The sequence below is a fragment of the Nyctereutes procyonoides genome, unplaced genomic scaffold (genome assembly GCF_905146905.1).
Source record: "Nyctereutes procyonoides isolate TBG_1078 unplaced genomic scaffold, NYPRO_anot_genome, whole genome shotgun sequence".
In the NCBI taxonomy this organism is placed as follows: domain Eukaryota; kingdom Metazoa; phylum Chordata; class Mammalia; order Carnivora; family Canidae; genus Nyctereutes; species Nyctereutes procyonoides.
This window is the reverse complement of record NW_026575044.1, coordinates 49,370,798-49,386,071: the sequence shown is the minus strand read 5'-3', so window position 1 is coordinate 49,386,071 and position 15,274 is coordinate 49,370,798.

The following is a 15,274-nucleotide window of genomic DNA, read 5'->3' as shown; positions in this document are numbered from 1 at the left end:
CCTTCGCCCTCCCGGCCTCCGCCCGGGGCCCCGGACCCCTTTCCTTCCCTCCGCGGGGATGGGGGCACCGCTTGAAAGCCGTTCCGAAGGGGGCGCGGGGCGCAGCGGGGCGGGGGCGCAGCTGGGCGGGGGGCGCAGCGGGGCTCAGCGGGGCTGGGGGCGCAGCGGGGCGGGGGGCGCAGCGGGGCGCAGCGGGGCGGGGGCGCAGCGGGGCGGGGGGCGCAGCGGGGCGGGGGACGGGGGCGGGGGCGCCCGGGGGCGGTGTGAGAGACGCCGGCTTGCGGGACTGGGGGGCGCGCGTCCCGGCGCAGGAGAGAGAGGGAGACCCGGAGAGACGGGACCCGCCGCCAGACCCAGTGGAGTTCGGGAAAACTGCTCGCGGCGGGGACGCTGCGGCGGCTCTCGGGGTGGGGGGGTGGGGCAGGACGCGCCCTAAGCGACGATCGTGACCACACGCCAGAGCCCGGGCTCCCCGCGAGCCAGGACCCGGTCACAGGCCCCAACCTGTGAGGGCACCGGCGGAGGCAACCGGAGCCCGCGCTCTTCTCCTTCCAGGAGGCAAAGGACTTGTTGAGACAAGGGACAACTCTCGGGGAACCACGCGCCGTCAATGCCCCAAGAAAGTGCGCCAGGCCGGGTCCAGGGTTCCTGCGCTCTCCCAGCCCCAGTCTTGACTTTATTTGCGTTCTGTGGCCCAGTGCAGGTCTGTGCAGGTCTGGTCACTTTGACGGTGGCTTTTGAGACCCGAGGGCAGGACAGGCTTCCACTCCCTCAATTCCCCCGGGCGCGGGTACGTTCCGGTCCGGTCCGGGCCGCTGGGCCGCTGGGCCGCGCGCGGTGCCAGGCTCCGGGCTTCTCCGGGGGCCTCTCCTCTGCAGAGCTCCTCCCTGGGCCGTTCACCAGCCCCCAGGGGGTAAATGTCACCTCCTCCTCGGGGATAAGGAGCAGCCACGGGACCAGATGGAATCGAGAACATTTCTTGACTCTGCTAGGGTTTTTCAGAAGTAAAACACTTAAAAAGAATGCCTCATTTCCCCAGAGAGTTCTCTGCCCCTTTGAACAATGTAACAATTCAACTCCTTACGCTCTAGACTTTCAAAACTAGTGGGACCTTAAGCATAGGCGTAAAACTTAGTAAGAACAGACAAGAATACATTTGACAGTTTCTAACTGTTCCATTTTTTTTCTTTTTTCTTTTTTTTCTTTTTCTGGGAAAGCCATGGGTCTTTTGATGAGATGGTGCTGATTCTGTTTGATGTGCTTCAATTTTTATCACCATCATTATCATCTTTCCATCTTTAATATGAGGGATCATAACTTGTACCACCTGCCTGGCTCACAAGGATGTTGTGAGGATTATGAGCCAATGTTTGCAAATCTCAGAGATGAAAGACTCTCACTGTGTGTGAGAGAAAGGGAAGATTGAGCAGGAGCATTCTTTTGTGCTAGGTTTGCTCTGCAGCATCTCTCTGGACCCACTTTGTTCCTGGTCTCTGGCTTGTCCCTTTTACAGGGTTTGGGTAGCAGGTTATGATTTGTTGCATTTGAATGTTGCCCAAAGGTCAGTCGTGTTTAAAGTGGGAACTTGGTTTCCTCACGAATGTTGGGCAGTTGGAAATGATGTAAACAGCATACTTGGCGGCTTAAAGCAGAACATTAGCCTTGTCACCAGGAACACATACTAGGCAGTGTTTAGCTTTTCTATGCCTTCTAGTCATTTGGTGCTTTTTTAGTCTATCAGCGAATACTTGAAACAACAGGAGAGAATGCTAGGGATGGAGCGTTCATGAATAAGCAACTGAGTTGATAGTAATTGAAAAATGTTAAGGTCATCACATGTTAGCAGAAGAATTAGGTAATACATTTAGTTAAATAATTATTTGATTCAGTTATTTAAAAAGAAGAAAACTAGCAGGCCAGCCAATAATTTGGTGTTTTGACAGTCAAGTTGATTCCGTATTTGTTTTTCCAACTGGTTTTACTGGTGTGCTATAAACATAGCCAGAATGATGTCATCAGCATAAAATGTGTTTTGCCAGTTTACTTTCCCTATGTAGTGTCATCGATTTAAAGGCTCGACCCTCAACCCTCAACATGATTTCCAGTCAGAGTTGCTACTCCCAGAAATTCCCTCATTGCCTCTGCCTTGTCCTGGCTGTAGGGTTCACTCTCTGTATTAGTTTTTTACTCTTGCTCAGAGTGTGTGGACTTTTGAGAGAGAATAATGAAAATAGTGGGTATTTGTCTTAGAGTGATTACATAGTACGTGGCTATCTGCTTGGAATTGGGATGAGGACCTTTTCAGGGGGTGGTAATAAGGCGGCTGTGAGCACCAGCTCAGTAGCTGCCCCCCCCCCCCCCCCCGCCGCCGCTCCCTGCAACCTGCACAAGGAATTCCTCCAAGCCTCCTACAAGGACCGAGCTTGGAGCAGGAGCGTGTGTAGTTAGGCCCTGGTGATAATGGCAGGAGTCCTTGGCCCTGGGCGGCTGGACAAGGTACCCTCAGCAGTATCAGCAAGTACGTTCCACTAGTCAGAGCTACTCATGACTAACCTTTGGCATGTTGATGGGGAAGAGGAAACTCAAAGGGGCTGACTTCCCAGCCACACGGCAAATCAGAGGCACGCTCAGAACTCCTCTGATTGTTCCGTCACCAGCTCACAGGACCTCTCACATGCTTGGCAAGTGGTCTTTTCCCACGGACACTGCTGATCCTAACTCAGAGCCTCTACGGTTGGCTCCGTCTCGGAGTCAGGACCAGCCCTTTGCTTTTGCCCAGTAACTGAGTCATGAGCATATTTTCTAGAAGGGACTGGGCTGGCCACATAGCTTGAGTGATCACCTTGGCTTGGTTTTCTTAGGAGGGTGTCTCAAGTATTAGTGAGCAGAGTAGTGGGCAGCTCACCTGCATGGTTACCCTGGGAGGGACAGGGACCAGTGTCCTTTAAAGCCTATGCTACAACTTGGTTTTCTAATCAGTCTTTGGAAAATTGATTAAAGGTATACAATCATGAAAGTCATTGCAAATTTAGAGATTCCATGTCTTTCAGTCCTTGAAAAAAAAAAGATAGTTTTAAGAAGGCTCAGAGGAATGAAAACATGAATTCTGAAATGTATTCAACTATGAATAAGGTTGAAAGCGTTTTACTACTGCTGCGTCTTCAGAGGATAGGAAGTGTCACTAGGAACAGACTTTTTTTGACACTTGCTGGACATCAGTAACCAGGTTGTGACACGTGGAAATGCCTCTGAGTATCAGAGCCTCGGGACAGGAATGGTGTCTATCACAACTCAACCCCTTTAAAAAGGCACCTGTGTCAAGGTTTCTGTCTTTTGCCCCCACGAGGACTTCAGTAGTTGATTAAGACATTACATTTTAGGGATGCCTGGGTGGCTTAGTGGTCAAGTGTTTGCCTTTGTCTCAGGTTGTGATCCCAGGGTCCTGGATCGAGTCCTGCACCGGGCTCCCCGCATGGAGCCTGCTTCTCCCTTTGCCTATGTCTCTGCCTCTCTCTGTGTCTCTCATGAGTAAATTAATAAAAAATTTTAAAAAGACATTACATTACATTTTAATAATCTTCTATAGCTTCCTCATAGTCAGAGCTAATTAAGTCATCCTGAGGTGTCCTTAGAAAGGGATATAAATCTGAGTTACATTTTTAAAATATGTTATTTAGGAAAAACTCAATTTTGAAAATAAAGTGGGGTTTAGGTGCGTTTCTGAGTGACATGGTCTTCTGAGCTTCAGAAATTAAAGGTCATATGCCATTGTATACTCATGACAGTTATCAGAGGAAAGCACTAAAATGTGAGCTTAGCATTCATCCATTCATCCATTCATCTGACACACAGTGACCACTGCTGAATATAGATATGTATGTACACCCATCCCGAAGTAGAGAGAGATATGCATGAGGATGGCCCAGCTTACCCACCCATTCACCCTATGTCACAAATCCATTTGAGGGGCTGGGATGACAAGACTTGGGACCCTTAACCCTGAAGGAAAATATGAGATCAACGGGGACAGGAGGCAATAAAGGACCTCAGTAACATTTTTGTCTATACTTTCATGTGCCTCTTATAATATTCTTTCTTGTAGTGCTGGTTGCCCTAACTGCTTTATCTGCTTAACGAGATTACTTGGCTCTTTGAGGGCAGGAAGAAAATTGGGTATTATGTTTGCCTCTCCTCCCCCCCAATCCCTTCACAAGTCTTTCCATAATGGGCATTTGTTGGGCTGTTAGATGAGGCAGGATAAGATCAGCCCCTCAAGAAAGAGTCTTTATGAGGCCTACACCACCCTAAGCCACTGCGGCACACAACTACAGAAACAGGAAGACACAGAAACGCTAGTATTCAATCCGAGCATGCCCTGTGTTGTTAGGGCACACATAGCAACGCTCAAACATGTTTGTCAAAGGAGAGGCAGTGTGGCACACTCGCTAAGGAGCCAGACTCACCAGGCTCAGATCTTTCAGCTAGAGGACCTTGGGCAAGTTACTTAACATGGCTTTGAAATGGGGGCAAGAGTAGCATATACCCTGCATGTAGTCAAGCACTATGTAAGCACACCCTAAAAAATGACTCGCTGACAATATTGACCTCAGACTAGACCATACAGTTGCAATGATGGTGAAGACACCCCCAAGAGGGGAAAAATTGAGTTTTGGTGGGAGAGGGTGTGGAAAAAAAAAACCCACAACAACTCTCCAAAGGGGCACAGTACTGTATATCGACATTACTTATAATTTAATGGGGGTAAGGGGACAATTAGGACTAAATGTCTAAAAGGCTCCCTGTAGGCCAATAATGAGAAGAGTTTGAATAACAGTTCTAGAGGAATAAAGTAACAGTAGTTCTATTATAATTAATCACAGAGAAAACATTTATAATAACTTCACTTCTTTAACTCACTTGATATGTTTTGATTGCATGAAACCAAACGTGTTTCACTTCAGCTGACCATCTGGTGTGACAATCTACCATCTGATTATATATCATCATAATATCACATCCAAATTGTTTATCTTTGATACAGATACTTTAGCAATTACTAGCTTCTCTTCACAGATGGGAAAGCTGAGGCCAAACAGATCAAGGTTTGCCTAAAAGTCATACGACTTTCCAGGGATAGAATCTCCTAACTTCCAACGAAGGTGTACTTTCATCTCTAAGGCCACACCACCAAAAATAAGTGCCTTTTACCTCTCAGATGAAAACAACAACAAACACAACTTTGCGTTAGATGTGTTTGGAGACATTCAAGCTAAAAAAGCAACACCATAGAGGCTATTTGGACATTTCTTGCAACTGTCATCTAGGTGGTTGGTGCTGCAGTTTTACTGTTTTACATGTAAAATATCTGAACAGTCCAATTTCTAGAATGAATGGTTGAAGTCTATAAAATGAGAGGGTTGAGCAGATGGTCACAAAAGTGCAGCCCGCTGCTGTGAGTCTCTGAACTCCTCAGTATTAGGACGTGGCCAGCCCTATCAGAACTACACATCTGTGTTTACTGTGCTTTTGGTTATGTATATGCGGAGTGATGAGCTGTGTAGGCATGACTACATGTAATCTGATTTCATCTCCATAAAGAACAGGTCTCTAAAGCAGTGTTGAGTTTATTTATTTTTTTAAAGTTTTTTTTTTTTTTAATTTGTGATAGTCACAGAGAGACAGAGAGAGAGAGAGAGACGCAGAGACACAGGCAGAGGGAGAAGCAGGCTCCATGCACCGGGAGCCCGACGTGGGATTCGATCCCGGGTCTCCAGGATCGTGCCCTGGGCCAAAGGCAGGCGCCAAACCGCTGCGCCACCCAGGGATCCCAGCAGTGTTGAGTTTAAACAAAACAGTCATCCGGGCCACCCACTGCAACATCACCAGGTCCAGACCGATGCCTAGCCTCCGCATTTGTGTAACATTTTGTAATTCTCAAAAGACTTCCAAATACATGGTCTCTTTGGATCTTCGTGCCGTTTTGCAATGGCCAGAAGACTGCCGAGGGCTGTTCTGACTAAGATTTCATGACACAGAACACTTCACAATCTTTTATCTCCATGCACTGACAATATTACTTTAATTATATCAGGACATAGCAGGCCCTAACTTAGGCCCTCACCATTTTGTTTTTTATACAGAACTTGGTGTCCTTGCTCTATCCTCTATCCTTAGGCAGGCAGCTGAGAGAATCTTTTATAAATAGACACAGCACTCAAAAAGTATCAGAGTTTGGTTAAAAATAATCATATTAATCTAGGAAAACTTTAAGGGTATATAGTTTATTTTCTCACATTTTATCTCCACATTTTTCATAAGCTTTAGACTGGTGCCTAAATTAGTACTTATTCACAACCTCTCAATTAATTAGACAGGACCTAATATTTTACTGTAATGGACCAATTGAGTCAAATGAAAAACAGCCAGTATGCTAGCAAATCATGCTGGAAAATAGACAAGAAGGCAAGAAACCGAGTCATGTATACTAACCAACCTCATACAACAAGAGGCCAGCAGGCAGTAAGTTCATCCAGAACAAAACAGTGTGCTTAGGAAGGAGTCTCTGGTTGTAAAAGTCTAACATGGACCTTTTGGTTGACCCTACACCAGTGGGGATACCATCTAGCCATGGGGCAGGACAGCACCTCTAGGATGACTGCATGGCACCCACAGTGTATGCAGGTAGAGTTAATTAAGCAGGTGGTCAAGGCATAAGTTAGGCTTGAGGCCAGAACTCATTCCTTTCGTGATGGGATGGGAGAAGGGTTGAGTAACTCTAAAAGTCAAAGTGAAACAACTGACCATAAAGCAGATGGTAGAAATGCCAAATTGGTACGCTCACATTTGGAGAGATGGAGTTTGCCTATGATGGGTGGTGAGGAGCCTTGAGTTTAGCCAGAGCGTTCATGGCCACAGAAGGACTGAGTCCCAGGGTCACACAAACTGGGGTCCAGATCCAGAGCTGGGACCAGATTCTGGGTCTCCCATCTCATTTCAGAGCATCCTGCACTTCCACCTGGTGATTCAGATGTGTATTTTCTGTCTCATAATTCTCCAAAACTTGGAGAGCATGACCTTATGAGGCATTATGTTTGTTAAATTAATTATACTTTGGATTTCCTCTTAAATATATATTCTGCATCATTAATTCTCTCCTTCACTGCATTGATTCTGCCTTTGTTGCTTCCGGAGCCACAATTAGGTTCTTCTATCCAAGATCCAAATAATTTCTACTTCACAAAAAGCTCCTGTTTTCTAATCATGTAAGTTTTAACATTGTAAACTAAGTGATTTGAATTTTATCTGTGGTACTTATGTTGTTGTTGTTGCTGTTGTTGTTTGTCTCCATCATGGTAGCTGTTGACTCCGTGCTCTTCTGTGCAGGATGGCCATTGTGATTCAATGAGATGAGCCACTGGGGAAAACCATTCCTGAAAAATTCATTCATGTTGCAAAGCAGGCCTGGGGAGAGATGGATAAAGGAGGGAAAATAGAATCTACATTTTGATACCGATTCTGACATACTTTCCTAGATCCTCCAACACATCTTTCTAATATTTTAATGCAGAATGAAGTACAAAGATGTTTTCTTTGCTGTTGCATAACTGGCAAGTATGCCAAGACATGGTAGCTCTCTAAGGACTGACAGGTAGAGGAAGGAGCAGGGGCTGACTCCCTGCTTCCCAGAGGAGAGGCTAAGGCTTTCCCGGCCCACCCTGAATTTAACATGGTGCTAGGTTGCCATCAAACCCATGGAAGCCACTGTGGCAGACAGACTTTCTGAGACCTGATGCTTTTTAGAGTCGGAACAGCTTGTTAGAAGGCCATTTGAAGAAGCTGACCCCACATATTATTCTTGAATTTAGTAACTCAGGTTTAAAATCTTCATCTACTCCCCTATACACAGTTTTGCACAGAAGACACTCCATTCCCCCTTCGCACACGCACACACATCCACTGCTCTGCCCTAGAGATAGGACCTTCCTATGGAGCCCAAGCATTTGTGCAGAGCTGAGCCTGGCTGTAGGAGGTGGGTGCTGGAGCATAGGAGCTCTAAAGCAATTCACAGACAGCAGTCATTATTACAATGACTGCCAGGGGACGAGTCTACAAATGCAGTTGTCTGGCTCAACACTTTAAAAATCTTCATCTTCAAGTGCCCATCAATAAATTAATGGATATGTATTTATATACATATATATACTCAGTCATCAAGAAGAATGAACTCTTGCCATTTGCAACAACATGGATGGAACCACAGAATATAATACTAAGCTAAATCAGAGAATGACAAATACCAAATAATTGCAGTCATATATGGAATTTAAGTAACAAAGCAAATGAACAAAAGGGGGAAAAAAGATGCAAACCAAAAAACATACTCTGAACTATAGAGAACAAACTGGTGGTTACCAGAGGGGGGCCGGGTTGAATAGGTGACAGGGACTAAGGAGTGCATTCATTCTAATAAGTACTGGGTGATGTCTGGAAGTGCTACATCACTATATTGTACACCTGAAACTCATGTAACATTGTATTTTGACTATGCTGGAATTAAAATTAAAAACTTAATTTAAAAAAATAACAAAAAGCCCTCAAAACCCTCACCTTGGATAATAAATTCCTCAGCCCAAAGAGGTAAGTTGGTGGTTAAGCATGTCTCTGACCAGCGGTCACTAACATCCTATTATAACAAAATTATTTGAAAACATATAGCAGCTCTATCCAATAAGCCAAAGAACAGGAACAATCTAACAATAAAGAAGAACAGGACAAGAAACATTAACTGAAAAATCTTAGAATAAAGCTGACATATACAGAGAGCCAAACACAAAGAAAGGAAAACATTAAAAACCTTTTTCTCTTTGATCAGCAAACAGTTACTAAGCATCGAGTCTTATCTGTCCTCTCACACAGCCCTCAGATCTTAATTCAGATGTCACTTCCTCCTGGAAGACTTCCTGGACCTCAGACCACAGCCCGCACAGCAGCCCGGACCTCATCAAGTGATGCCAATCCACTTGACTTGATGACTGTGGGAAGGCAGGGCCTCAGGCCAGCATCCAGGACAGGCATGGCACAACATGCATTAAATAAGTTTTTGCTGAATGATTAAGAGGATGAATACCATGTTCTACACATCCAGCTGGGGGCTAGAAACATAAATGTGAGTCGAACAGAATCCTGCCTCTGCAAGCTCACAGCCAGCATGAAGAGTGTGTTGAGAATCATAACTTCTCCTGCACACGTTCTGTTGATAATCTGACCCAGGGCAACGTGAGACCACAGGGAATCTGGGATATCATAAGGAGGTGGGTCAGGACGTTTATTTTCAATTCTGTTCCTGCCAGTTAATGCTCTTTTAGGCCCCTCCCAGGATTGAGTCCTGTCCTGAAGGAGGGGAAGGAGAATTTTTATATCTACTGGGCTTTGCTGGAAGGAGAAAATGGAGCCAGGGGAAACTCTAAATAATCATTGTTGATTTCCCAGCACCATGCTACTATGTACTGTTCAGAAGGCACTGAAAGCATAGCTTGTGAAATTGATCTTAAGACATACAGTCTCCAAAGGATATTAACTTTTGTCATGAGGTAATGACACTTTTTATTCATCATCTCTAACTTTGCAACCAGGACATACATGGCAAGGGCATGCATTTGAGGTACGGAAAGTACATAACCCAGTGGGACAGTGGCTGATACCTTGTCCAACACCCATCCTAGCCTTTGGATTTAGTGCATCCTTGCATTTGGGGTGGAAATTTGACCAGTTGAGGTCCTGCATTTCCCAGCGTTCCTGGCGGAGAAGAATGGTAGTGAGATTTCAGGTTACATCAGATGAAGGTCTGGGAAAACAATCTCCGTCCCTTGCCCTTCACATTCCTCTCAATGCTGTGCTCCAGCATTACCTGAATTAACTCATCCAGTTCTTCTCACTGGTGAGCAGTGAGCTATCATCCCCATCCTACCCTCAAAGAAACTGAGTACCAAGGCTCCAAGGCTAGAAAGAGGGTGCACAGGGATTCAGATGCAAGCATTTTTAAGTTTAGATCCTATGTTCCCGACTGCAGTGCTCTACTGGGATCAACAAGACCAGAAGGCCAAACTAGTGATGCAGAGAAGAAGTGGGGCAGGGGATAGTCAGGGAGAGCCTCACCAAAGAGGTGCAGATGAAGTTGAACAGGTATGCGCCCTTCCCTGGGAGACAGGGTGACACCCTGCCTGTCTGCAGGGCAGCAAGGAACAGAAGCACACCCAGGGGAAATGGTGTGTTGAAACAAGGGGCTGCTGCAGCACAGGACAGAAGGAAGGCTAAGAGTGCCCCTGAAGAAGATCCATGCCACTGTCTACCAGCCCATGCTAGCACCCCAAGATTCCCTCATGTGCTGGTGAACACTCGCTTTGTGAGAGGTGAGGGCAGAGGCTAGCCCCGCATGGTACCCAAAGGCACAAGGCATTTGTCCTCTCTGTTCTCGCCTCCCTCTTTTCACACGCGTACAACAACACACATGCATGTCACACATACACATACACATATGCACACACTAGTATACACGTAAATATATGTGGCTTTGAGAATACTTTTGAAAATTAAAGTCCTGGAGTTATAAGTGTAGCTGCACATGTGTGGGAATCACTGCTGGCAGGTACACTCCGTATTTGAAAACCATTGGTTTCCTAGAATTTCCCATGAAGATCCACTACATTATATCTAAACCCTTCCAAACACATGTGATAAGAGTGGAAAGAACCATACTGATACATGTGATGGCATATTTCCACCTTTTCCACAACAACAGAGGCAGCAGAGTATGTAGAAGGTGGGCTTTGGGTCCCGGCAGATGAGATTTCAGTTCTGACTCTATCATCTGTAAGCCCTTATACAAACCAAGTCTTAGGCTTCTCATCTGGGAAATGGTCATAATAGTGAAATAACTATGGCTGTGACTGCTCACCAATTCTTGATGCTGGTGGGTAGGTGAGGTATGTGAATTATGTAAAGGTGCCTGGTCCTCAGATGAGCCTCAATGATGTTCCCCTAGGCACCAAGGCGCACCACATTCCGGGCTTCCTATTATAACTATTGCTTGAACAGCCTAAGGCCCTTCTGTGTCTACTTTAAATCAAGCATTCATTCACTAAACACTTACTTAGCATCCACTGTATTTCAGACACTGTCTACATAAATGCACCACGATTTTCACCAGAAAAACACAGAAGAGCATCGGGATTAGATGAAGGAGTTTCAAAAAGATCCCCTTCTCCCTGGTGCTGCTCTGGGTCATGTTCAGCACTCATCTGACTCGTCTTCCTTCTTTCCTTTGCCCCATCCTCCCTAAAGATACCAGAGTGCTCTTATGTCCTCTGCCCTTATTCCCTAACAAAACAAGAATTGATCTCATTGATTGCATTCGTACTAAAATGCAAAAAAGTAATCAGTCTGAAGTGTCAGCATTTAAATTGCATATAAAACCCTAACCCAGGATGAAACCGGAGAGGTGGAATTTTAGAAATCAGTAGGAAGTAGAGGGCTAGCCAAGCACTATCTTGAGTGACCACCCTGACCCCAGAGCATCTCTGTTGGAAGTAGAAGGATATCCAAGTACTATCTTGAGTAACTACCCTGACCCTAGAGCCTCTCACTTGGAAGTACAGAGAGCCATCCAAGTACTATCTTGAGTGACCACCTCGACCCCAGAGCCTCTCAGTTGGAAGTAGAGAGTTATCCAAGCACCATTTTGAGTAACTACCAGATATCCCAGAGCATCCCACTTCCTCAAAGCACTCATATTGCCCATGAGCCTCTGTGCTTGTATTTAAGAGGCTGCTCACTCCCTTGTGGGGGTGTGAGTGAGGGAGTGGTGGAGACTTGGCTTTGCTGTGTTTGTTTTGAACTCCAGGGGAAGCCAGATTTCTCTTTCATTTACATGATGGCTCAGGTTGTTTTATGTATTATTTCTAGCTGGGGGTGGAGAATTCGGTGACACCACAGGAGTGTTGTCTTCTGGTTCTGTTCTAACTTGTAAATGCTATCTAGTTCTGTACTGTTTTCCACTTTATGTAATATAACTTCAGTATCTAGATTGCCTGAACCATTAATTGGGTTGCAAAACCCTTCTCTTTCCCACGTGAAAGCAGAGAGGAAGAGAAGACATGGCTATAGATAGTTGCCATACATATTTAGTTAGATTTGTTTTTTTAAGGCTTTATTTATTTGAGAGAGGGGGAGAGAGAGGGAGAGAGAGAGAGGGAGAGGGAGGGAGGGAGAGAGAGAGAGAGAGAGAGAGAGAGAGAGAGAGAGAGAGAACACAGGGGGAGAGGCAGAGGGAGAAGGAGACTCCCCTCTGAGCAAGGAGCCCAAAGCAGGGCTCTATGGCAGGACTCTGGGATCACGACCTGAGTTGAAGGCAGAAACTTAAACAACTGAGCCACCCAGGTGCCCCCATATTTAGTTAGATTTGTGGGATCATTTCCACAATGAAAAAAAAAACATTTGCTTTTTACATGCGAGATGGTTCTCTCCTCTCCTCCCCTTTACTATCGCTTGGCTAGTCACTATTTTCTATAAAGTATTGACATACCCGGCCTAACCTAAAGCTCCGCCTGGTTTTCACTCCATGCTTTGGTCAGATTGCCATATTGTACGTTTCCCAGTGTCAATTTCTCCATCATGGGCAAGCTGGGATTGAGATTCTCAGCTCCTGTTCTCTTTGGCCAGTGGCGTCACACATGAGGTCTCCTCTAACGATGGGAAGCTGGTGCATTTCAAGAGCAGGTCCATGGTCCCATCATTGAATAAACTGATGGTCTTTCTTGTTGTCCGAGAGCATTTTAAGAAATGGGGAAATGACCCCTGGAAGAAGCACGTTGTGTCAGGATGGACTTTGCAGGCTCCTGGTGGATGGCAAGATGGGTCAAAGACCCTGAAAGTGGTGATGTAATCTGGGACTGGGGTTTGCCTGGCCCGAAACCTTAAAAAAAAAAAAAAAAAAAAATCAATCTATTTCAGTATTAGCTAAGGAAAATAAGAGTCTATTTTTACATGTGGGACTCAGTATGATAAACATCAGCTATAACAAACTTATTTAAAACTCATTATGAAAATGAGTGTACCTGGCTTAAGTGGATAAATAAACAACAGACTCTAGCAAACAAGTTACTATCATTTCTTTCATTTGGAAAGCAGTTTGCCCTTTTGAGGATAAAAGCAGAGACATTTTTATATCAGAGCTCCAAAATAACTTTTTACAATTTCTATTCTTTTTGGTTGCAAAGCTCTTTGCGGTTAAAATAAATAGAAATAAGAAGACAGAAAAAACCAGTAAAACAAAACAAAACAAAAAACATTTCTCTGGATTGCACTAAGCCTCGTGATTCTTTATGAGATAGGAAATGCAAAGCAGAGTGTGGTCATTATTGTTGTTGTTTCCCACTGGGAGGTGGGCTGTCCATGTTTTTTTTAAGATTTCCCTTTTGTTTTGTTTTGTTTTTTCTTCTTTCAAAGTAGAACAGCTTCTAGGAATTTGAAGATATAGCATCTTCAGTTTATTCAGGTAATTTCAAGTGGAAACCGAAGTTGTTACAACGGAGAAATGGAGTTGTTTAGCTTGAACCCCTTTGCTTTTGGGGGTTCCGTTTTACTTATAATCCATTGAGTGCACAGCATGGCTAAAAGCTAGCCTGAAATTACACACACAAAGAAAAATAATAATCATATTAAATGACATTGTATCTTACTACACAATGAAGCCATCTTCAGGCAGCTGCTAAACAATTAAGCTTTGTGTGGGTGCGAGGGTTGGGGCTCCCGCCTAATACATTCACAGAATACACATGGCTGTATGAATAAACTGGAGAAAAACAAAACAGAACCGGATGAAGTTAATATGCCAGCCGGTTGACAATCTCCTGTGAGCATTTTGGCACTAACATTCACACAAAGAGGGAAAATATTAAAACCATAGTGAAGAGAACCAACTCCTTTTACGAAGCGTATGAAGTGTAGATGGTGTCACTAGATTAGACAACACTGCTTTATAAAAGTAAACTAAACCATCTGCTCGGCAAGACCGGTACATGGGGAGGCATGACTGGGGCTTATATCTGCAATGAATGAGCAGTCAGTGTGCATATTTTCTATTGTCCCAACTTCAGTGATGGCATTGCTCGGCTCAAGACAGATGATAAAAGAGATGTTCAGTTAGGTAGTGTCAACGTGGTTGGGACTGGCTCAGACAAGGCAGGAAGGCTGTAGATTAGATGCTTAGGAAAAATTCTGATAATGTCTCCAACACTGGATCAGATAAGATCACTCAACCACTTTATTTATTGATGGAATATCTGACCCTGAGGCAGTTCTCTCCAAAGGGAGTCATCTATCCCAGCAGAGAGTACCACAGATCACTGCATGGTGGGAGACAGGTTTCTCTTCTGCCATTTAATCTTTTTTTCAGTGACACCAAAAGTCATGCCCATGTCTACAGTGACCAACTAGGCAAGTTAACGGCTGTTTCTCAAACCTGCATTTTGGTGGCAAAGGTCTGAATAGTCAAGGTTGAAAACTGCTCACAGTTTTAAAATTAGCCACAAGATAGATCAAGTTGTGAGGTTCAGTTGGGGTCAGAAACGTGTTGCTGGTCTGCATGGTGGTAAATAATTGTGTGTCCAGGGAGAAAGAGACATGCAGGACTGGAGGCAAATGTGTGGACTTTGGTGTGTGATGGGCCTGGCTTCGAATCTTTACTATAGCTGTGGGGCTTTGGCACATTGTTCAATCTCTTGAAAACCCTGCTGTCTCGTTTGCAAAATGGTAATGATGGCAGTATGGATCTCATAGCATCGTCTGAGGATTAGCTGAGATGATACAAAAAGCTCTGTGCACTGTGCCTGGCACCTAGTGAATGTCAATAAATGAGTCTTTAGTGGTAAGAGCTGAGCGGCCTTTGAGATAAAATGAGCAGATGAGTTCCTAATGGTGCTAGCTCGTGCCAGCAGCCAGTCTGAGAGTCCATGGCAACTCTTCACATTTTCCTTGAAATCTATTTGAATCACTAATTGAACAAGCTAGGGTTCTTGGCTCTAAAGCAACACAGATCAACTTTAGTTCATTTAAACAGAAAGCACAGAGCTGGGCTGGTAAAGACACAGCCACTACTGTCACTGGACCAGACCATGAAGATTGCCCTGTGGATACCACTGCCACTGGACCCTGAGAATGGCCACTAGAACTGCTGCCCTGCCCCTCTGAAGCAGAGACTGACTTCGCCTGCTGGCTC